Source organism: Oryctolagus cuniculus, chromosome 6, assembly GCF_964237555.1.
Source record: "Oryctolagus cuniculus chromosome 6, mOryCun1.1, whole genome shotgun sequence".
Taxonomy (NCBI): domain Eukaryota; kingdom Metazoa; phylum Chordata; class Mammalia; order Lagomorpha; family Leporidae; genus Oryctolagus; species Oryctolagus cuniculus.
Window position 1 is genome coordinate 18,303,972 of NC_091437.1, and position 23,770 is coordinate 18,327,741.

At 38.9% G+C, this 23,770-nt stretch overlaps 1 long non-coding RNA gene and 1 pseudogene across 8 annotated transcripts in view; one reads left to right on the forward strand and one right to left on the reverse strand.

Annotated features, from left to right (window-relative positions):
* Positions 1-23,770, forward strand: part of LOC127490500 (uncharacterized) — a 46,418-nt gene that overhangs the window by 19,629 nt on the left and 3,019 nt on the right. Inside the window, exon 1 of one of the 8 annotated variants that reach the window (XR_011389703.1) lies at positions 22,715-22,848. The exons of the other annotated variants lie outside the window; for them this stretch is intronic. This is a non-coding gene — a long non-coding RNA (uncharacterized lncRNA). Of the gene's footprint in view, positions 1-22,714; positions 22,849-23,770 lie in introns of those variants that run through there. 8 annotated transcript variants of the gene reach the window in all.
* Positions 18,165-18,276, reverse strand: LOC127490887 (U2 spliceosomal RNA; annotated as a pseudogene).

The window sequence follows — 23,770 nt, forward strand, 5'->3', positions numbered from 1 at the left end:
TCTACTTCTGACCTAGCTCTCTGCTAGTGCTCCTGGGAAAGCAGTGGAAGGTGACCCAAGTGCTTGGACCCCTACCACTCATGAGGGAGACCCAGAAAAATCTCCTGGCTTCAGCCTGGCTCAACTCTGACCATTGCAGACATTTAGGGAGTGAACCAGTGGATAGAAGATCTCTCTCTCTTTCTCTCACTCTAACTCTGACTTTCAAATCAGTGTTTTTTAAAAAAACTTTAGTGGGCCAGCGCCTTGGCTCACTAGGTTAATCCTCTGCCTGCGGCGCCAGCATCCCATATGGGCACTGTTTCTAGTCCCAGCTGCTCCTCTTCCAGTCCAGCTCTCTGCTGTGCCTGGGAAAGCAGCAGAAGATGGCCCAGGTGCTTGGGCCCTCACACCCGCATGGGAGACCGGGAAGAAGCTCCTGGCTCCTGGCTTCAGATCAGCATTGCTCCGAACAATGCAGCCATTTGGGGAGTGAACCAAAGGAAGGAAGACCTTTCTCTCTGTCTCTTTCTCTCACTGCCTGTAATTCTACCTGTCAAATAAATAAACAAAACCTTTAAAAAAAACTTCAGTTTATAAAACACAAAGGTGAATTTCTTAATAAAACACAAAATAAAAAGACCTATGTAATAATGTTAGCAGTACGTTAATAATTGTTAACAGTGCAAATATTTCGGGTATCATTATATTAACTTCTCTGTATATTTAATTTTTCCATTAAAATTTTAAGGATTTCATTTATTTATTTATTTTAAGGACAGAGTTAGAAAGAGACAGAGACAGAGACAGAGTGATGTTCCATCTGCTAGTTCACTCCCCAAATGGCTGCAACGCCCAGAGCTGGGCTGATCCGAAGTCACGAGCCAGGAGCTTCTTCCAATTCTCCCATATGGATGCAAGGGACAAAGCACTTTGTCCATCTTCCATTGCTTTCCCAGAGCTGATTTGGAAGAGGAGCAGCTGGGACACGAACCAGTGTCCATATGGGAAGCTGGCACTGCAGGTGGAGGCTTAGCCTACTAAACTACAGCACCGACCCCTCCATTAAAAGTTTTCAGAGTAAAAGTACATATATAAAGTAAGGATATATTAACTTTATTAAATTGGTTATGGTAGTACATATCATGAAAATATTATGGTTTTGAACATTATACTGAAATAAACTTAATTTCAGTTTTCCATGAACTTATTGAAGTATGCATATCATAGAAAATGAAAATATTTTAACTGAATTGTGGTGAGAAGAAAAATATATTAAGCAGTAAAATTCAGTGAAAGGGAAATGGCTTTTACATTGGAATAGGATAGAATGAAATTAGTCACAAAACAAGGTAATGAAGTAAGATAAAAGGAAAAAAACTGTAAAGCCAAATCTAAAATGACTCCTTTTAAAGAATTAAAGTCTATTACCACATAGCGAGAACATGAGAAAACACTGGTTTGTAAAATAATGGTAGGTGACAGTGACCCTAATATATGAAGCGAAATAGGCTTTCACACACACAGAAAAAAATAGAATTAAAAGCAAAGTAAAAATATGTAAGCAAAATCTCGCCTCCTAGGATGTATCTCCACATATAATGTACGTAAACTGTAGTAGTTAAAAGATGACCATTTTTGGCTGCTTTCTATGTGACATGAGCTTTTCCCAGAGAATCTCCAAGCCTTGTAAAATGCTTATTATGGCTGGTGCAAGACTTCTTCTTGCACACAGGAAATGCACTTCCCAGGCCAGTCCAGAGGATTTTTCCAATGCTCATCAGTGAGCTATGCAGAAGTCACTTCAGGAATAAATATGTTGGCCTTTATTTGCCAAAGTTCACCTGCAGAAATTTAGCTGATGAAATAAGTAAGCAAATCCCCTTTGCTTTCCAAAAAGACAAGACACATTCTATATTGGAACTACATAAATGCTGGATTAACCAAACATTTTTAAAATGTATCTGAGTCTCACTGTATATCACAAGAGGCATGATTGCGTGCTGAACATGAATACTTCCCCTTCTTGATTTGGCAGCCACGCAGACTTTGCCTACAACCAGACTAGCTGGCTTGTGCCGGTCATTACTCTAGCACCATCCATCTCCACTGGAACTACTTCGCGGGTGCCCAGGCTGTCCTCATTTCAAGGTGTCAGCTTGCCTTTCAATTTAGAAATGTATTAATGAATGAATACACTCTAGTCCTACTCTTCTGATTATTTAAAAGTGAATATAAATCATGCCATCATTGTACACAGACACTGAATCATGTAACTGCTAAAAATACACGCTGATAAATTAAGAAGATGTAAGATTGGAAAGCAGACTGTTTCATCAAGTTAAAATTTACCAGAAGGATGGCGGAGCCAGGATGGCGGAATAATGAGGGCACGCACCAATAATCCGGGAAAAGATAGATTAATAAAAGTGGAGTTACTGTACCCTCAGAAAAAAGCTCAGGAAAAAAAATTGCAGAGGAAACTCTTCCGGATCTAGTGGATGTGACACGGAGGACCTACGGGGAGAGCAAGGTCGCCCATCGTGTGGAAGCCGAGCTGTGGGAGCCGAGCCGCAGAGTCTGCGTGCCAGCGCTGGAAGGGGAGGTGAGACAAAAACCTCAGTAACCCAAGACATTGGCGTGGAAAGGCAGAAAGAGCCTAGAGGGAACGAGGCCTGAAACCCCATTGGGGAAAGTTCACCAGGCTGACTGGAGGAGAGAAAAAATACGAATAAATAAGGGGAACCGGCACGGACACTAGCCTCTCTCTCCACTCACCTTACAAAGCCGAGCAAGACAAAGAGCAGGCACCATTTTACGTATGTAAAGTGGCGCCTGCCATTAGCCAAGCAGAAAAACCTGACTCTTGTGGGGAGAAATAACAGGAGGTTAACACCTAGTGAAAGTGTGGAGCTAACGAACTGAGACTATGAAAATCTGAGGGGGGACGAGAGAACTCACCGAGTACACAAACTCAGTAACCTGAGCAACCCAGTGAGAGACTGCAGAGAAATTTGAGACCACACTGAGGGCTGCATAAACTCTTTGTGTGGTCCCAGGGGTAGAGCAGACTAATACCCACAGGGACCAGATTTCATACATCAACTACCCTCAATTCCACTCAGTAGTGCGGAATTACTTACCAACTGAGTCAAAAAAAAAAAAAAAACAAACAAACAAAAAAAAAAAAAAAAAAAACAAAACAAAACAAAAAAACAGAGCCAGAGAACAATCTGGGTGAGTCACCTTTGGCATACCCTTAATCCTGAAGAACCAGAGTTCTCTGGCCACACCCATCACAGCCTCTAAGGATCCATCCAAGCAGACAGTCCACTTAATCCAGAGTCATAGTATAACGAGAAAAAGCACCACAGGAAGAAATCAAAGAATATCTCCACAATGCCAAACAAACACAGAAACCAAGGTAACAAGAACAAGGAAGACACTATGATGCCCCAAATGAACAAGACACCCCAATTCAAGATTATAAAGATGATGAGATAGAAGAAATGCAAGAAGCAGATCTCAAAAAATTGATAAGAACATTAAGAAGTTCTCAAAAACAAATTCTTGAACTACAGAAATCCTTAATGGACAAGATAGAAAATCTATCTCGTGAAAATAAAATATTAAGGAGGAATCAACATGAAGTGAAACAACTAGTAGAACATGAAACTGTGATAGTGATGAGAAGTCATAATGAAATGAAGAATTCAATAAATCAAATGACAAACACATTTGAGAGCCTTGAAAACAGAAGCAGTGAGGCAGAGAGAGAATATCAGACTTAGAAGACAGAGCACAGGAAAGCATATAGTCAAACCAAAGAAAAGAAGAGGAAATTAGAAATCTAAACAACATTGTCGGGAATCTACAGAATACTATTAAAAAACCCAACATTCGGGTTCTAGGAGTTCCTGAAGGCATGGAGAGGGAGAAAGGATTAGAAGGCCTTTTTAGTGAGATACTATCAGAAAAATTTCCCAGGTTTAGAGAAGGACAGAGACATCCTAGTACAGAAAGCTCACAGAACCCCTAATAAACATGACCAAAAGAGATCCTCACCATGACATGTTGTAATTAAACTCTCCACAGTGAAACATAAAGAAAAGATCCTAAAATGTGTAAGAGAGAAACATCAGATTACTCTCAGAGGATCTCCAATCAGCCTCACAGCTGACTTCTCATCAGAAACACTACAGGCTAGGAGGGAATGGCGAGATATAGCCCAGGTACTAAGAGAGAACAACTGCCAGCCCAGAATATTATATCCTGCAAAGCTATCATTTGTGTATGAAGGTGAAATAAAGACTTTTCACAGCAAACAGAAATTGAAAGAATTTGTCGCCACTCGTCCAGCCCTGCAAAAGATGCCTAAAGATGTGTTACATACAGAAACACAGAAACACGGTCGTCAATATGAAAAAAGGTAAAGCAAGGAAACCTCACAGCAAAAGATCACAGGAAGTTAAAAGCACATATTAGAAAGTATCTTTGGCAAATGGCAGGGCAAAGTTACCACTTATCAATAGTCACATTGAACGTTACTGGCCTGAACTGTCCAGTTAAAAGACACAGATTGGCTGATTGGGTTAAGGAACAAAACCCATCTCTTCGCTGCTTACAAGAAACACATCTTTCCAACAAAGATCCATACAGACTGAAAGTGAAAGGCTGGAAAAAGATATACCATGACAACAGAAATGAAAAAAGAGCGGGCGTAGCCATCTTAATATCGGACAACATAAACTACCACAGAAACTGTTAGGAGAGACAAAGAGGGACACTATATAATGATTAAGGGATCAATTCAACAGGAAGATATAACAATTATCAATGTATATGCACCTAACTACAGGGCACCGGTTTATCTAAAAGATTTGTTAAGGGACTTAAAGGGAGACTTAGACCCCAATACAATAGTACTGGGGGACTTCAATACTCCACTCTCAGAAATAGACAGATCAACAAGACAGAAGATCAACAAGGAGAAAGTAGATTTAAATGACACTATAGCCCAAATGGATCAAACAGATATCTACAGAACTTTTCATCCTACACAGAAAGCATTTACATTCTTCTCGGCAGTACATGGAACCTTCTCTAGGATTGACCACATACTAGGCCATAAAGCAAGTCTCAGCAAATTCAAAAGAATTAGAATCATACCATGCAGCTTCTCAGACCATAAAGGAATGAAGTTGGAAATTAGCAACTTAGGAATCCCTAGACAGTATGCAAACACATGGAGATTGAATAACATGCTCCTGAATGAACAATGGGTCATAGAAGAAATTAAAAGAGAAATCAAAAATTTTCTGAAAGTAAATGAGGATAACAGCACAACATACCAAAACTTATGGGACGCAGCAAAAGCAGTGTTAAAAGGAAAGTTTATATCAGTAGGTGCCTACATCAAAAAATTGGAAAGGCACCAAATAGATGAACTTTCAATTCATCTCAAGGATCTAGAAAAACTGCAGCAAACCAGACCCAAATATAGTAGGAGAAGGGAAATAATTAAAATCAGAGAAGAAATCAACAGGATTGAATAAAAAAAAAATTACCAAAAATCAGCCAAACGAGGAGCTGGTTTTTTGAAAAAATAAACAAAATTGACACCCCATTGGCCCAACTAAAAAAAGAAGAGAAAAGACCCAAATCAATAAAATCAGAGATGAAAAAGGAAACGTAACAACAGACACCACAGAAATAAAAAGAATCATCAGAAATTACTACAAGGACTTGTATGCCAGCAAACAGGGAAACCTATCAGAAATGGATAGATTCCTGGACACATACAATCTACCTAAATTGAACCAGGAAGACATCGAAAACCTAAACAGACCCATAAGTGAAACAGAAATGGAAACAGTAATAAAGGCCCTCCCAACAAAGAAAAGCCCAGGACCAGATGGATTCACTGCTGAATTCTACCAGACATTTCAAGAAGAACTGACTCCAATTCTTCTCAAACTATTCAGAACAATCGAAAAAGAGGGAGTCCTCCCAAATTCTTTCTATGAAGCCAGCATCACCTTAATTCCTAAGCCGGAAAAAGATGCAGCATTGAAAGAGAATTACAGACCAATATCCCTGATGAACATAGATGCGCAAATCCTCAATAAAATTCTCGCCAATAGAATGCAACAATTTGTTCGGTTGCCATTAAGAATTAAATGGAAACATCAATTAAAGTATACACAAATTATTCAGTATTTGCAATGCCTAGAATTGTTCTGGGTGCCAGGACAATTTAAAATGTATCCACTTAAGAGCTAAAAGGGAGGCATCAAAAGACATCTTGATTTCTATTTCAAATAAAAAAGTAAGACTAGTGTTAGAAAAGAGAACCTATGTCCTGAGTGGAGCCACATTTATATCTGTCTCCATGACAGACATCACTAATTGATTACTGCACACTATAGTTAGAAACCCAGGAAAAGTCTCACAGAATCTTCACTACAATATTCTAGGCAGCCACTATCAACGAAAGACTATGGGCTCAAAACTTCCACTTTGACCATGGCCTTGTCTAAAAATGATCAGACTCAGGAACTCAGGGGGCTTCCATAGCCTTGGCAACTCATGACAAGAGCCTAGGGTGATTACTGATGCCATAAACAAGAGTGTCAATTTGTAAAGTCAACAACAGGAGTCACTGTGCACTTACTCCTCATGTAGGATCTCTGTCCTTAATGTGCTGTACATTGAGACTTAATGCTATAACTAGTACTGAAACAGTATATTTCACTTTGTGTTTCTATGGGGGTGCAAACTGTTGAAATCTTTACTTAATGTATACTAAACTGATCTTCCGTAAAGAAAAAAAAAAAAAAAAAAGAAGAAGAAGAAGAAATTATCAATTCCCAACTTGACTCTCACTGGGATTAAACATGACAATAGGTCTGATCTGATTTCATCATCATTTAAAAAATCATTTATTATTTTTCACTTTATGTTTCTGTGTGGGAGCAAACTGTTGAAATCTTTACTTAATGTATGCTAAACTGATCTTCTGTATATAAAGAGAATCGAAAATGAATCTTGATGTGAATGGAAGGGGAGAGGGAGTGGGAAAGGGGAGGGTTGCGGGTGGGAGGGACGTTATGGGGGGGGGGGGAGCCATTGTAATCCATAAGCCATACTTTGGAAATTTATATTCACTAAATAAAAGTTAAAAAAAAAATTCTGGCCAATAGAAGGCAACAACACATCAGGAAGATCATCCATCCACCCAGACCAAGTGGGATTTATCCCTGTTATGCAGGGATGGTTCAATGTGCACAAAACAATCAACATGATACACCACATTAACAGACTGCAGAAGAAAAACCATATGATTATCTCAGTTGATGCCGAGAAAGCATTTGATAAAATACAACACCCTTTCATGATGAAAACTCTAAGCAAACTGGGTTTGGAAGGAACATTCCTCAATACAATCAAAGCAATCTATGAAAAACCCACAGCCAACATCCTATTGAATGGGGAAAAGTTGGAAGCATTTCCACTGAGATCTGGTACCAGACAGGGATGCCCACTCTCACCACTGCTATTCAATATGGTTCTGGAAGTTCTATCCAGAGCTATTAGGCAAGAAAAAGAAATTAAAGGGATACAAGTTGGGAAGGAAGAACTCAAAATATCCTCTTTGCAGATGATATGATTCTTTATTTAGGGGACCCAAAGAACTCTACTAAGAGATTATTGGAACTCATAGAAGAGTTTGGCAAAGTAGCAGAATATAAAATCAATGCACAAAAATCAACAGCCTTTGTATACACAGACAATGCCACGGCTGAGAAAGAACTGCTAAGATCAATCCCATTCACAATAGCTACAAAAACAATCAAATACCTTGGAATAAACTTAACCAAGGATGTTAAAGATCTCTACGATGAAAATTACAAAACCTTAAAGAAAGAAATAGAAGAGGATACCAAGAAATGGAAAAATCTTCCATGCTCATGGATTGGAAGAGTCAATATCATCAAAATGTCCATTCTCCCAAAAGCAATTTATAGATTCAATGCGATACCAATCAAGATACCAAAGACCTTCTTCTCAGATCTGGAAAAAATGATGCTGAAATTCATATGGAGGCACAAGAGACCTCGAATAGCTAAAGCAATCTTGTACAACAAAAACAAAGCTGGAGGCATCACAATACCAGATTTCAGGACATACTACAGGGAAATTGTTATCAAAACAGCATGGTACTGGTACAGAAACAGATGGATAGACCAATGGAACAGAATAGAAACACCAGAAATCAACCCAAACATCTACAGCCAACTCATATTTGATCAAGAATCCAAAACCAATCCCTGGAGTAAGGACAGTCTGTTCAAGAAATGGTGCTGGGAAAACTGGATTTCCACATGCAGAATCATGAAGCAAGACCCCTACCTTTCACCTTACACAAAAATTCACTCAACATGGATTAAAGATTTAAATCTACGACCCGACACCATCAAATTATTAGAGCGCATTGGAGAAACCCTGCAAAATATAGATACCGGCAAAAACTTCTTGGAAAAGACCCCAGAAGCATAGGCAGTCAAATCCAAAATTAACATTTGGGATTGCACCAAATTGAGAAGTTTCTGTTCTGCAAAAGATACAGTCAGGAAAGTGAAGATGCAACCGACAGAATGGGAAAACATATTTGCAAACTATGCAACAGATAAAGGGTTAATAACCAGAATCTACAAAGAAATCAAGAAACTCCACAACATCAAAACAAACAACCCACTTAAGAGATGGGCCAAGGACCTCAATAGACATTTTTCAAAAGAGGAACTCCAAAGGGCCAACAGACACATGAAAAAATGTTCAAGGTCACTAGCAATCATGGAAATGCAAATCAAAACCACAATGAGATTTCACCTCACCCCGGTTAGAATGGCTCACATACAGAAATCTACCATCAACAGATGCTGGCGAGGATGTGGGGAAAAAGGGACACTAACCCACTGTTGGTGGGAATGCAAACTGGTTAAGCTACTATGGAAGTCAGTCTGGAGATTCCTCAGAAACCTGAATATAACCCTACCATACAACCCAGCCATACCACTCCTTGGAATTTACCCAAAGGAAATTAAATTGGCAAACAAAAGCTCTCAGCACCTTAATGTTTGTTGCAGCTCAATTCACAATAGCCAAGACCTGGAACCAACCCAAATGTCCATCAACAGTAGACTGGATTATGGGACATGTACTCTATAGAATACCATACAGCAGTCAAAAACAATGAAACCCAGTCATTTGCAACAAGATGGAGGAATCTGGAAAACATTACGCTGAGTGAATTAAGCCAGTCCCAAAGGACAAATATCATATGTTCTCCCTGATTTTGACAACTAACCGAGCACCAAAAAGGAAACCTGTTAAAGTGAAATGAACACTATGAGAAACGGTGACTTGATCAGCATAGCCCTGTTAATGAACAACTTAATACATTATCCCTCTTAGTAGTTTTTTTTTGTCTGTTCTACTTAATATGACTGGTTTAATTATGTAATTAATACATGGTTATTCTTAAGTGTTGAAACTTATCTGAAAAGTGATTGCTGTTAAATATAAGAGTGGGAATAAGAGAGGGAAGAGATGTACAACTTGGGACATGCTCAAGCTGACTTGCCCCAAACGGTAGAGTTAGAAACGTACCAGTTGATTCCAATTCAACCTCATCAAGGTGGCATGCACCAATGCCATCTCACTAGTCCAAGTGATCAATTTCTGTTCACAATTGATCAGAATGATAGGACTAAGAGTCACAGGGATCACATAAACAAGACTAGTGTCTGCTCATAACTGATAGAATGAAAAATGAGAGAATGATCCAACATGGGAAGCAAGATACACAGCAGACGGATGTCCTAAACTGCACTCTGGCCTCAGAATCAGCACTTAAGGCATGCGGATCCGGCTGAAAAGCCCATGAGAGTATTTCAGGCATGGAAAGCCAAGACACTCTAGCAAAAAAAAAAAAAATGACCAAAATGAAAGATCTCTCAAGTGAGATCCCAGTGGAAAGAACAGGTCATCAGAGAAGGAGGTACCTTTCTTTGAAGGGAGGAGAGAACTTCCATTTTGACTACGACCTTGTCTAAATATGATCAGACTCAGTGAACTCAGGGGGCTTCCATAGCCTTGGCAACTCATGACAAGAGCCTAGGGTGATTACTGATGCCATAAACAAGAGTATCAATTTGTTAAGTCAACAACAGGAGTCACTCCTCATGTAGGATCTCTGTCCTGAATGTGCTGTACATTGTGATTTAATGCTATAACTAGTACTCAAACAGTATTTTTCACTCTGTGTTTCTATGTGGGCGCAAACTGTTGAAATCTTTACTTAATATATGCTAAACTGATCTTCTGTATATAAAGAGAATCGAAAATGAATGTTGATGTGAATGGAAGGGGAGAGGGAGCGGGAAAGGGGAGGGTTGTGGGTGGGAGGGAAGTTATTGTGGGGGGGAGCCATTGTAATCCAGAAGCTGTACTTTGGAAATTTATATTCATTAAATAAAAGTTAAAAAAAATTTACCAGAAGGAAGTTTAGATTATTCTATGGGTTATTAAATTGACGAGCCATAATTATACCTGGAAATTTAGTACCAGCAAGCCCTCATTATAAATTAAACCAGTTCACTTCCAAATAAAGTTTATGAAGCATATTAGAATAGTAATCTGAACTTTTAAGATAAGCTGAAGAACTGCAGTGTATTAATATAGTACAGCATTTGAATGTGGTGTTAGTAATGCGGTAGCGCAAGAACCACAGACACCCCTTCCCTGCTGTGCTCTCCAAGGTCACAAAGCAGCCCGGGCACAACGACTAAAATAACCCTGTAATGGCTGAGCACCTGGCTCACGCTCCTGTATCCACGTGGTCCCAGTCCACATGCTGGCCGAGAATTCTCCCAGACGGTAACATGCAGCTTCACTCTGTACCCATGCTGCCCCCACCAACACACACACACACATACACACACACGTGTTCATTCCTGCCCTCTTGAAGTGCTTGTAAACTCTGCCCCGTCAGCATACGGGACCCACACTACCTTTGGTATCTGTTCTCTTTCCTCTCTTTAAAAGCAAATGAAGAAACAAAGCCCATCTGTGCTAATTCCTCAGCTCTTGTAAAATCTTTGACAATCCACACACTAGCCATGCTCACTAGCCTGCCTTTTCTTTTCTTATAGCATATGTATTTTTTTAAAAAAGATTTATTTGAAAGTCAGAGTTACATCCACTGGTTCACTCCCCAATTGGCCGCAATGGCCAAGAGCCAGGAGCCAGGAGTTTCCTCCAGGTTTTCTTATGTGGGTGCAGGGCCCCAAGGCCTTGGGCCATCTTCTGCTTTCCCAGGCCATAGCAGAGAGTTGGATGGGAAGTTGAGCAGCCAGGACTCGAACCCGCGCCCAGTACTGCAGGCAGTGGTTTTATCTGCTATGCCATAGTGCTGGCCCCTAAGTAGCCTTTTAATTTCCCAAGTGTGTAATAGATCGGAAATAAAAATGTTGTCAAGGATGCAATCCTGTTTCAGAACAGTAATGATACAACTTATTCTGAGACTTTTGCTAAGAACATGTGACGTTACTGCTTATCCTAAAACTAGTATGAAGATTTGTAGATGATGTTGCATCTTGTTTCAGGCCATAGCGGCTCTGACGTCATCATTGGTACATGCTCCTTTGGGTAGCTGTTAGAATAGATGTCAAATGTTTGTGTAGAAGCAGCATAAAAGTTGTAGGAGGATTTTGTCAGTTGTATTCTATCTGCTGAAATTTATAACCGTAAGAAACATACAATGACAGAAACAAAGAATCTTAAAGCATGATATAGGAGAATGAGTCTGGGGTGAGATGGAGAAAAAAAAAAAAAAGGAAGAGAAATAAAGGAGATGGGGATAATTACAGCCCAAGAAATTTCATTAAATTTAGAGAAAGATAGTGTAGCCAGTCTGAAAAATCAGAAGGTAAGTAGAGCATTATCTAACTACAATACCAGGAGTAAAATCTTGGCTTGCTAATTTACACTGTAAACATGAATCCATGTAAAATCTTTCACAACTTTTATTCTCTGAATCCTGCTGATCTGTGTCAAAGCGACCGTGACCTGAGACAGCTGGGTCATTGTTTTTGTATCAGATCTATTTTGACAGTGCAATGCTTTCCAGCACTTTCCCTGCGTTATTATCTATGAATATTTGTACCTTTTTCCTCTCTCCTTTTATAGCTGTGCAACTCTTTTCTGAAAGATACACTCAGACATAAACAGCCTAGTACATTAATTGACTATACAAAAATGTATTGTGTATTCTACACACCCATACTTTCACTTCATGGGCATATTTCATCAACATCATAAATAAGGATTTTTAGTGTTGTTTTTTGTTTCCTAAGTTAAAAATATTGCACTTCATACTTCTTTTGCAACCAATTTATTTCACCACATCTTGCTTTTATGCAGATCTTTCCATGTCAGAACACACATGGCCATTTTTTCTAAGTAGTGTTGCCTACTACTAGAGGTAATATTCACTCAAATGTTGGCAGCAAAACCATCTCATAAATGAGGTACTGAGACATGGTTTGTCCGAGTATTTTGAAGGAGATTATGATGTATCCCGCATTAAGTATAGGCATACTCTCAGAATACTGTGAGCGTTAATGGGATAATTTAGTCAGAGCTCAAATACTCAGGTAGCCCTGAAATTTAAATGAAAGATCATAGTGACCTGCTAATAACTTCTGTCTAGTTTCTTCCCAAACTTTGCACGATTTGGGGGGGTGTTTTTGTTTTTGTTTGGTTGTTTTACTTTGTGCTGGTATTGTGGCACAATTGGTTAAGCTGCTTCTTTGTGATGCAAGCAACTCAGAGTCTCAGCTGCTCTGCTTCTGATACAGCGCCCCGCTACTGCACTTGGGACAGAGTGAACGACTGCCCAAGTGCTTGGCCCCAGCCACCCTTCCACTCTGTGGGACACCCAGATGGTGTTCCTGGCTTTTGCCTGGTGCAGCTCTTACAAGTGCTTGCTTGTGTGCTTTCTCTCTCTTCCTTTCAAATGAATAATTTTTTTAAAAAATAAGCTTTTTAACTCTACCTCCATATTTTTCTTAGGTACATTTTTGTTGGTGGAGCTGGTACAATTTCCTTTTAAAAATGTATTTTTAGAGACATAACATTCTACATATTTATAGGATAAAGTAGCACATGGTAATTAGCTATTGCATCTACAACACATTGTTTGTATGCATGGGGAATCTTGAGACTTTTCTTGTAATTTTCAAATACATCATGAAGTTTTGTAGACTACTTTTACTCTGTGAAGAGCACTGGGCAGTATTCTGTGTGATTAATTGTATTTTGATCCCTTAACTTCTATCTCTCCCCTTCCCTGTCCCATCTAACATGCATTGAGATGCTTTTAGCTTCTACAATAAGCAGAAACATGGATTATTTTGTTTTCTTTACCTGGCTTATTTTGCATAAGGTAATGTTTTCAAGTTCCATTGATATCGCTGCAAGTGACACCATTTCATTAATAGATGGCTGGATTCTTGCTGTGTGTGTATATCACATTTGCTTTATCCAGTGATCCATTGATAGACACCTCAGTTGAGTCTGTATCTTGGCTGCTGTGAATGATGCTACAATAAAAATAAGAGTGCAAGCAGCTCTTTGAAGCAAGCAATGATGTGGTTGATAGATCACATGGTATTTCTAGTTTGAGTTTTTTGAGGAATCTCTATACTATTTTCTGTAGTAAGTATACTAATTTATATTCCCACCAAAGGTGAACCAAAGCTCTCCTTACCCTACTTTGACAGCATTTGTTATGTTTGTCTTTTTGATAATATCCATTTTATTTTCCTGATTATTAGTGATATTGATAATTATTTAATAAAACTGTTGCCCATTTTGGTGTCATCTTTTGAGAAATATCTATTGATATCATTTATTCATTTCCTGATCAGGTTATTCTTTCTTCATGAGTTCCTTATAAATTCTAGATGCTTGTCCATTCTCAGGTAAATACCTGTTTCCATTCTACAGGTTGTGTCTCGTTCATTGCTCCCTCTGTATTGTATAATTCCATCTGTTATTTTTCCGTTGGCTGCATTAGTTTTGAACCATTTTTATATAAAAAACCTTTTCTGAAGTATGTCATCCATAACTGCACATGTAGGATTTTGGCCAGTTTTGAATTGACTGTTGTACATTATGAGAGGTACGGATCTGGTCTTATTCTTCTGGAGCTGCATATGCATGTGTGTATCTAATATTCTAGGCATTGCTTTATTGAAGAGATTGTCCTTTCTGCATTGTATGCTCTTAATTGAAAATACACTGGCTGTATACATGTCTTAATTTCTTGGTTTTGTATTCTTTTTCATTGGCCTGTGTGTCAGTTGATACGTCACTACTATATTGTTTGGATTGCTATAGCTTTGTAATAAATTTGAAGACAGTCACTTTGATTCAGTTTTGTTTATTTGCTCCAACCAACTCTGGCTAACTGGGGTCATTTGTGGTTTTATAGGAATTCTATTACTATTTTCATCTAGTTATTTGGAAAAGGACATTGACCTTTGAAGGGACTGCATCAAATCTGTAGACTGCTGGGTAGTGTGGACACTTAAAACTCAATGCATGAACCAGAGATGTCTTTTTTTCATTAGTATTGTACAATTTTCATTGTAGAGAGTTTTCACTTCACTGGCAAATTTTTATTTTTTACCTACTGTGATTGGAACGGTCATCTTGATTTCTTTTTAAAGAAGTTCTTTATTTGTGTAAAACCAGTTTTTGTGTGGTGATTTTGTATATTGTGACTTTACCTGTTTATCACTTCTAACAAGTATTTGGGAGGTTTCTTTAGGTGTTTATGTATGTATAATCACACTATATGAAAAACTTTATTGTACCTTTTCAATATGGATGCTTTCTTTCTTGCTTGCCTGGTTACTCTCCCTAGGATTCCAGTACTGTACTGAGTAAGTGGACATACTCGTCTTACTCTAAATCTTAGGAGAGGCACTGCCAGCTTTTCTCCACTCTGTGCATTATTGGCTATGGTGGACGTGTCATGTATAGTTTTTGTGATGTGTGTACTTGACATTCTTCTTCTATACCTAATTTGTTGAGTTTTTTTTTTTATCATGAAGGAAGGTTGAATTTTACTGAATGCATCTGCTGCATTCAGATAATCATTTGTTTTTTGCTCTTCATTTTGTTGCTGTGATGTAATATGCACACTGATTTGAATATATTGAATTATCCTTGCATCCCTGGGACAAATACTTGATCATTACATTTTGATTTATAATCTTTTTTGTGTTGTTAGATGTGTTTGCTAGTCTTTTGTTGAGAGATCTTGGCACACAGTTTTATATTTCTGTTGTGTTTACCTTGGTTTTGCTATCAGGATAATGTTGGGCTCACTGAATGGGTTTGGAAGGATTGGACACTTTTGAGTTACTTTGAATAGGTTTTGTTAAATGTTTATTTGAGGTTGGGGAATGAGGGATCTTCTTTCTGGTGCTTCATTGCCCATGACAAGCATACACTGAGCTGAACCCAGGTGCCCAGAACTCAAATTAGGTCTACCATACGCACGGCAGGGACTTAAGAACTTGAGCTATTATCTGGCTCCCAAGCTGCACATTACTATGGAGCTGGGTCAGAAGCAGAGTAGCTAGTCCTTGAATTAGGCACTTGAATATGGGATGCCAGCATCTCGAGCTGCAGCTTAACACACAGTGCCACAGTGCTTGCTGCTGCCTGAATAGTTTGAGAAGATTTCGTATTAGTTCTTCTTGAAATGTTTGGTAATAGTCAGCAGCAAATCCACCTTTTCTTTGATGTAAGGTTCAGGTCTTTGCTGCTCCACTTCCGATCCAGCTCTCTGCTGTGGCCTGTGAAAGCAGTGAAGGAGGGCCCAAGTCCTTGGGTCCCTGCACCCACATGAGAGATCCAGGGGAAGCTCCTGGCTCCTGGCTTTGGATTGGCGCAGCTCTGGCCATTGCAGCCATCTGGGGAGTGCAGCAGAGGATAGACGACCGCTCTCTCTGTCTCTGACTCTGTGTAACTCTGCCTTTCAAGTAAATAAATCTTTCTTTAAAAAGATTTTTATTATTGTCTCATTGTTCATTATTGGTCTGTTCATGTTTTGTATTTCTCAATGATTCAGTTTTGCTGCGGGATGTCTTGCCCAGGAATGTATCCATTTTTTTGATTTTTCAACTGGTTAGTATATAATTGATCGTAGTAGTTTCTTTTGCCCTTTGTATTTTTTGTGGTATCTGCTGTAATATGTTTTTCATCTCTAATTTTACTTCCTAAAATTTGAGTTTCATCTTTTAAAATTTCTATGTTTCACTGATCTTTTGTATTTGTAGTTTATGTCTGCTTTGATCAAAGCTGCTTTATTCTTTATAGTAATTTTGAGTTTTGTTTTTGCTTTTCTAGTACTTTAAGATGCATGGCTAGGTTGTTTGAGATATTTCTACTTCTCTAACACAGGCAGTTGTTGCTACAGAGCTTCCTCGTAACCCTGCTTTTGCTGCGCTTCACAGGATTTGATATTCTGGATTTCCATTTTCTTCACTACACCCTGCTTCCCTCTTAATGCCTTCAGTGACCCACTGGGTATTCAGGCACATGTTGTCCAGTTTCCCTATCTTTGCATATTTTCCATTGTTTGTCTTATTGATTTCTAGTTCAACTGTTTTGTGGTCAGATCTAAGACATCAAATGACTCTGAATTTTTAAAATTTGAGTAGTTTAGAGCCCATCACATATTCTACACTGGAGAATGTTCTGTGTGCTGATGAGAAGAATACTTAGTCTTTAGCCAGTGGGTGACACGTTCTGTAAATCTGTTAGCTCCATCACGTGTAGAGCTCAACTCTGATGTGTCTTTGGTCATTATTGTCTGGATGATCTATTCATTGATGAAAGTAGGATATTAAATTCCCCAACTATGATTATGTAAAAGTCTCTCACTTTATGTCTAACACTTTATATTTTAGTTAGTTCATTGTTGGGCACATGTATTTTTATTGTTGTAATATCTGAAATGATAATTTTATCAGTATATAATGACCATTGTCTCCTTTCATATTTTTTTACTTATGTCTAGTCTCCTATTAGTGTAGCTACTCCCGGTCACTCTTGGGTTACAACATTTGGGTGAAGTACCCTTTCCCATCCCTTCCTTTTCACTGTGTCTTTACTAGTGAAGTGAGTTTGTTCTGATCAACATGCATTTAATTTTTTTTCAATATCCATTTGGTTACCATATATCTTTTGATTGGAAAATTGAATGTTAATATTGTGCTTTGCAAATGCAATTAACTTCAAGATGCAATGACTTTGAACAGCCTTTTCTCAACTGTTGAGGAGCAGTGTTTTTTTTGTGTGTGTGTGTGCAAATTGTTGAACCCTTTTCTTACTATAGAGTTGGTCTTCTATGTATAAATTTAATCAAAATGGACCTTAGTGGAGAATGGGACTGGGAGAGGGAGGAGGGGCAGGCGTGTAGGTGGGAGGGTAAGAATAGTGGTAAGAATCACTATATTCGTAAAGTTGTACTTAAGAAATACATGAAGTTTGTAGTCCTTATGTTTAAGTTTCTTCAGGGGAAAAAATATGTGTGTGGGGGGACATGCAGTGACAGGCAGTGCTGAGAGATCAGGAATGTACCTGAACCACAGCTTTTCACAATAAGAAAGATAAATCTATGACTTGGCCCACAATAAAATTGAGTCGAGGTACTTTGTCAAATTAAGAAACATATATATTGTTCTTAGCTTAGACTTGGTCCTGCTGTTTTGTCAGTGGCTGCTATTTTGCAAATCCTTTGTTCATTTCCTCGTGTTATTCATCTCTGTGGTTTGGTGACTTTCAAGAGTGCTAAATTTCATTTTCTATTCTATTGAGTTTTATTCTTTCATATTTTTGGTTATATTTATTTCTCTATTTCCAGTTATAGGATTCCATTAATAATTTCTTGTTCAGCTAATCTAGTTGTGTTATGTTGTGTTAAAATATTTGCAAGACTTGCAAGAATAGAGAAAATGTATTTCTCTTTCATTCCTGAAGTATACCTTCCTGGCTAAAATATTGTGGTATGGCAGGTTTTGTTTGTTCACAGAACACTGCACATGTCTTGCCTTTTTTTTTTTTTTTTTTGTCCTCGGGTAGAGGACGTATCAGATATTAAACTGATAAGAACAGATACTACACTTGATCTTAGCCAAAAGGCCGAGAAGCGATCGCCATCTTTTTTAATCTGTAAATCTTGCGTTGAGAAATTTCACTCTAGTGGGATTCCTTTAACTGTGCCTTGACACTTAGCTCTTGCTATCTAAGACTTTCTTCTTTGTTAGCAGTTTGCCCGTAATGATTTGGAGAAGGTCTTTTTCTGCTTGAGTCTTCTTGGGATCCTTGCAGCTTCTTAGATACACATGTCCGTATCTCAAGCCTTGGGGAATTTTTAGCTATTATTTTATTTTATAGGTTTTCAGTACCTTTCCCCATCTCTCTCCTTCTGGATCCCCTAGAATGCAATGTTTGCTGTCATAATGTTACAAAATCTCAAAAGTAGGCTATCTTCTCCTTATATATGTATGTTGTCTGAGTGGCTTACTTCAAGAGGTCTGCCATCACGTTCAGAAAGCCACTCTTCTGCTTACTCTGTTGTCAAGCTGAGTTCCATTTTCTCCCATCGGTGACACTCCATAGCTTGACGACTTCTGTTCGGTTCCCTTTTAGGATTTGTCTTTCTTGAATTTATCATTTGTATCATGAATTGTTCGCTTTTTGATGAACTATCTTTATTCTTTTCTTTTTTAATTTTCCTTAGGAATTCCTTTTCAGGCATTTCATAGCTTGCCTTTTTGTCGAGGTCTGTTTCTGGAAAATTATAGTGTTCCTTGGAGATGTAATGCTTCCTCTGTCAGTTCCTACACTGACATCTGATCACTTGGCATAACAGCTAACTCTGTAAAAGAAATAGCTAAGGAAATCACTCTTCTAAGCTGACATCCCTATTTTTTTGGACATCCTTATCAATCTGAATGATGACTTCCTGTAAGCCAGAATTTCCATTTTTCATCTTTGATTCATGACCTAAGGCCAAGCTTAGCCTCCTGGAATGGAATCCCCAGCTTAGGCACCACCACTTAACAGGCAGATGAGGCCTTCTCAGAACTGCTGTGTGAACAGAAGAGGACGAATTCAATAAGCCAACAACAGACAACCACAGTAGTCAATGCTAATGTTATCACACATGGTAACACTATCTAGTGCATTATTTTTTTTTAAGAATGTGTGAATTTTCTGACGAATTGCTACCACCGTGTCTTCCTTGGAATGACACACAAGTGCCAACAAGAACACAGTATACCTGGATCTGAAAAGATCAAGAAAGGAATTTTCAAGGTAATAAAGGTTGAGTTTGGGGCCTCAGCATCAGCTGGTCCATCTCTGGGACCCACTAGCAAAGCAGTGGCCATTACCACTGAGCGCCTAACAATGAAAACTTGTTTGGGAGGAAGCGACCGAGTTCTCCTCGCACTGCTCCACATCATACTCTCCTTCCCACACGCGCTGGAGACTCAGCCTTGCCCTCATTTCATCAAATATGAAGAAAATAGGGGCCTAGTTCTAAAGTTAATTGCACTGAATTCACAAATTTCCATTACACACCACGAAGTGTCATTTTAGTAGACAAACATCATAGGGTTCAGTAGTAAACAGTTCCAGAAAGTGTATCGTTAGTCCCCACCTGACGGCTGCAACCCCATACCAACCAGAGCCCTGGCCAGGAATATGCACCTGTATATACCATTTCCATTTCATCAATAAACTCTGCTATGTGACTCTGACCTGTAACAGCAGGAATTTCAATTCTCAGACTTACTTACTGTTGATTGGTGATGGGATATCTCTTCAGTGAGGCCATAATTATCCTCAAAGGGATGGATCTATTCTAGCTGTCATGTCAGGTCTTTTGCAAGTCTTGTATTATGATAGTCACTGCTGGGGACAACTTCAGATTTTCCCAAACACCTCAGTCTACGTGGTTATACACAGCTGTTATTGGGTCACCTCCAGCAATTACTGTGACGATAATGAACACCGTTAGTGTCAGTAATGAAAAATGTTGAATGTGGGTAGTGTGGGGAGCCAGATTTTTAAATGATCACTGACATAGGTGGGAAACAGGAAATTTAAAATGCAACATGAACATACTGTCTTTATGGATGCATTTGCAGGACACTCTCAGGCAATGCAGTTGATCCTGCCTATGTTTCTACACTTATTTGGCTTTCCCTAAAACAATATATAGAATTTTCTACCCAGTAAGAGGACTGGCCACCATCCTTCCAACAAAGAGAGATGTTATCACCATCTACTCATAGAAGAGAGCCACAGAAACCTCAAGAGTTGATGCATCCGGGTGTGGGCAACATCAATTCCTTCTCCAGTCATAGAATCACCTGAATGCTCTCTAATGTTGTTTTATAAGGTATGACAAGGATTTTATAACAGGAAAGGGAGCAAAGTAGGTACTACATAATTCCTATATGTGAAGGTACAGTATATACTGTGCATATAATATTTTGGTCCACATGTTATTTAAAAATTCATTGTTTCTTTCCCCTTTCAACTTTGATTTGCAACACAAAGTTTCACAAGTCTTGGCTCTCTTCATGGGATGACAAATCCACCTCGAGTTTCAAATGACCTACAAGTTCCCATTAGGGAAGAGACAGGGAGTTTATTTCCTATAAATAACGCAGTTTTGTCCTTGTAAAACCAATTTTTGTATAACTGCATCATTTAGCTATTATGATGATTGTATCATAACATGATAATGAGTATTTCCAGTGTCAATAGCAACAGGCCTGGACCGCTGAAGTCACAGGAAAAACGACCTGAAAGCATTCAAACTGTCTGTAGCTGATTGTAGGATCAAAGAGTTTGATGGGCTATAAATATTTAAAAGCATTTACTAATTACCTTGCAAAGTTTTTTTTAAAAAAGGAATACTTGTGATGTTGCTGATAGCTGTAGCAGGCTGGGAAGGAGACTTTTTCAAAATATTTGTGTTCTGACCACAGGTTTTGGAGGAACTCCACAGTTTCTTTTTAAAACTCTAGGAATGCCTGTATGGGAATAAAAGAAAATACGGTCATCTGGGAAAAATCAGCACGGGCTGAATCCAGAGAGGAATAACTCAAACTAGGTCACTTGGCTAATAGTGTGAGGGCAACCTGCATTATTTTCTTTGAGGGGCGGAATCAGCTGAAAATGTGCTTAACAAAAGACACGGAATTTACCTCGCGAGCCTTTGAAGGCATCTGAGGTTGGTCACGTGGGAAGGCACGGGCACTGAAATGCTGCTGCCATTCTTCTCCCGTTGTGGTCCAAGAGCACAGAGCCAAGCTGAAGGGATGGAAGCCATGTCAACCAACTGCAGCTTCTGGAATCCTGCCATCTTCCAGACACTGTGTGAAGCTACTTTAAAAAGCTCATGAAAAGATGAAAAGATAAATGTGCTGTAACATTTTCAGAAAAAGCCATGCATGGGTTTTCTTCCATGAGCCTTCTGAGGACCCCTAGTTTATATGGAATTTGAAAAAAAGAATTGTACCAAAAATTCTCATAATTCCACTTCCCATGCACTTTTTCCGGTATCCTTGCATAAGAGATTTTGAAGGGATTTACATAGGTAGTAATACTATGCCCATTAATGAATCCATAGACTGATTGAAGCTTTAAGTTCTAGAATCTAATATGAAATCAGAAAAACCTCAAGAATAATTTTTCTATTATTTAACAGTGTAATCTGTAATTCTGTGTGGTAAGAAATCTATACAGGAGCAGATATTTAAAAGGCAAACACGTTTATTGGATTAAAACCAGCTTTCTACTTGGTGTACTCTGGGGCAAACAGCCTGACATTGAAATTCTGTGAAACAAAGTGCAAAGGTTTACAATCAAATTAACTGAGCTAAAAAGTCCATCTAATTACCACTGTATGAGTCCTTCTCAAAGAAAAGAATGAGATTTAGGAAGTACTTCTCAACTCAGAAAGATAACTACATATTTATTTTTTTAAAGCTTTTATTTAATGAATATAAATTTCCAAAGTACAGCTTATGGATTACAATGGCTTCCCCCCCATAACGTCCCTCCCACCCGCAACCCTCCCCTTTCCCACTCCCTCTCCCCTTCCATTCACATCAAGATTCATTTTCGATTCTCTTTATATACAGAAGATCAGTTTAGCATACATTAAGTAAAGATTTCAACAGTTTGCTCCCACACAGAAACATAAAGTGAAAAATACTGTTTGAGTACTAGTTATAGCATTAAATCTCAATGTACATACAGCACACTAAGGACAAAGATCCTACATGAGGAGTAAGTGCACAGTGACTCCTGTTGTTGACTTAACAAATTGACACTCTTGTTTATGGCATCAGTAATCACCCTAGGCTCTTGTCATGAGCTGCCAAGGCTATGGAAGCCCCCTGAGTTCACTGACTCTGATCATATTTAGACAAGGCCATGGTCAAAGTGGAAGTTCTCTCCTCCCTTCAGAGAAAGGTACCTCCTTTTTGATGGCCCGTTCTTTCCACTGGGATCTCACTTGCGGAGATCCTTCATTTAGGTTTTTTTTTTTTTTTTTCCCCAGAGTGTCTTGGCTTTCCATGCCTGAAATATTCTCATGGGCTTTTCAGCCAGATCCGCATGCCTTAAGGGCTGATTCTGAGGCCAGAGTGCTGTTTAGGACATCTGTCATTCTATGGGTCTGCTGTGTATCTCACTTCAATAGTAAGTATGACATTTTACATGCTCAACATGGTGTCAGTTTTTATAACTGAGTTTTATAACAGAGGTTGCTATTCACTGGGATGCCACAGATTGTCAGTAAATTTCTCTGGTAGAACACAAGCAGTGTGGGAAGGACTTTGTGTTGATTCTACAAATAGTAGAAAGGCTCTGAATAGTAAGTACATGGCATTGGATGACAGGCTACTGCAGAACTTAATACACACACACGCACATTTAGATAATCAAGTAATCCATTTTAAATTCCTTAGAATCTGAAAGATCATTATCAAGGGGTCTCCCTGAAGAACAAATGGCTTAAGTACAGAAATGAGAAGCAAGCAAGCACAGGGCATGTTCAGAGGACCATTAATAAATTAGTCAGAGGGTTATTTATGACTAGGGAGTAAGGGGGGAACAGTGTAAAGAAGGTTGTCATATGAAAATGAACAGGGCCTCCTAACTGAAATGTGATCCCTGTTAAACATAAGAGTGGGAATAAGAGAGGGAAGAGATGTATAATTTGGGGCATGCTCGGGCTGACTTTCCCCAATTGGTAGAGTTGGAAACATACCAGGGGATTCCAATTCAATCCCATCAAGGTGGCATGTGCCAATGCCATCTCACTACTCCAAGTGATCAATTTCAGTTCACAATTGATCATAATGAAAGGACTAAGAGTCAAAGGGAGCACATAAACAAGTCTAGTATCTGCTAACACCAACCGATAGAATAAATAAAGGGGAGAGTGATCCAACATGGGAAGTGAGATACTCAGCAGACTCATAGAATGGCGGATGTCCTAAATAGCACTCTGGCCTCAGAATCAGCCCTAAAGGCACTCGGATCTGGCTGAAAAGCCCATGAGAGTATTTCAGGCATGGAAAGCCAAGACACTCTGGCAAAAGATCTCTGTGAGTGAGAT